This window comes from Pinus tabuliformis, chromosome 9 (genome assembly GCF_031772625.1).
Source record: "Pinus tabuliformis cultivar Carrire ecotype Pingquan chromosome 9, CPIR1, whole genome shotgun sequence".
NCBI classification, from domain to species: Eukaryota; Viridiplantae; Streptophyta; class Pinopsida; order Pinales; family Pinaceae; genus Pinus; species Pinus tabuliformis.
Genome location: NC_142307.1, coordinates 215,611,528 through 215,613,186, shown reverse-complemented (window position 1 = coordinate 215,613,186; position 1,659 = coordinate 215,611,528). Strand labels below are relative to the sequence as shown.

Sequence of the window (1,659 nt, the reverse complement as noted above, 5' to 3'; positions counted from 1 at the left end):
CCAACAAAAGTAACCCAAAAAACAAAACAGAATCGGCGCGGAGAGGAAAGCCTAGAAAACAGTGTCGACTAAATGACTCCATGTATGCTCAGAGTACACACTATGCAATATTATAGGGTAGCTGCACTGTTGTTATAAACAACGTTTAATCTCTGATTTAGATTATCAGAACATGCTGTGAACTTTCTACTGAAAGTAAAAACTTAGAGCGAAAACTAAAAGAACTGCCGGTACCCTATATTGGCTCGGTTCTGTATCGTCCATTTACGTCTTATATGACGGCTATAGTCGCTAGATTGATTAAACGGTAATCACTTCGGAAGTATTAGCGCTGCAATTAGCTTGCTTCTCCGAACTGGAAATGGACCGCTTGAGGGCCTGAATAACCAATGCAGGAATACTTAGCTGCGGGAGGTGGCCTTTTGTCGGTATTATTTCAACCCAAGTCTCTCCCCCGAGATGTGTTCTCAGATATTCTGCAATGGCCGGAGGAACAACTATATCCTCCTTGCTTTGAATGATATAGCACGGTGCCTGGACATGACCCAGAATTGCCCTCCAATCACTCTCAAACACTGTTCTACCCACAAACACAGCGATTTCTGGCTTCATATTGAGCAATGTCCGACTGAATTCATTAATTGCAGCGGGAGCATCTACACCTACAGCCAGGGGAGCGAAGCCGGAAACCCAAGCTGTGAAATTCGATTCCATGGCAGAGAGCATTTGCTTTATATCTTCTTGTCTGAATCCTCCTTCATAACCAACATCATTCAAGTACCTTGAGTAATGTGTCTATATGTGAAATGAAAATTACAGCCATAAAAACAGGCATCCTTATTAAGATCAAGATGTTTTGATTAAGATACATGGATACCATAGACCAATCCAAAAGGAGAGAAAAAAGAATGGAAAAAGATAAACGAAAAACATCAAATCTTGATATTAATTCAACCTTGGAGACGCTCCCAATAGCACCAACTTTTGAAACAAAGCAGGTCGTCTGACAGAAGCAATGCACCCGATCATGGCAGACATGGAATGACCCACGTAAACGCACTCTTCAACTTTAAGCTCGTCCAGAATATCAAACAGGTCATCCACATAGGCATCAAAATTACTGTATTTCCTCATATCAAAGTAATCCGTATTTACACTTCCAGAGCACATCAGGTCATATAGCACAACCTTGAAATCATTTAAGAAGAATGGGAAAATTCTTTGCCATACTGACTGATCGGTGCCAAATCCATGGGATAGAACCAGAGTACGTTCTCCCTTTCCAATCACTTTTACGTTCAAGACCTTCATTAGTTCAGAACCCTTTACAGAATATTCCATTCTTGTGGCTATGGAATGAACACCAACTCCGTTAGATGCACTGCTATACAACAAGCACAGGCACGCAAAACATGTCTAGTATCTCCAAGGATACGAAGGAATAAGATCACACGGGAGGCATTTTATAGTAACAGCACAAGAGTCCCGAAACTTCTGTATCTATTGCCAACTGTCAAGAAGTTTGTTGGAGTAATTTATATGAGAAAGTTCGCTGGAGTTGATAGGAATATAAATGTCAGCAGGTACCATCCATACTTGGCACCAGCTTTATCTGATTAAAAAGGCTTCACATGGATAACCGACCAGCGTAAAGATGGC

At 41.2% G+C, this 1,659-nt stretch overlaps 1 pseudogene; it reads right to left on the bottom strand.

The window, feature by feature from the left end:
• Nucleotides 1–300: 300 nt before the first annotated feature.
• LOC149147923 (putative strigolactone esterase DAD2 pseudogene) lies at nt 301–1,341 on the bottom strand (annotated as a pseudogene).
• Between the last annotated feature and the right edge of the window lie 318 nt (nt 1,342–1,659).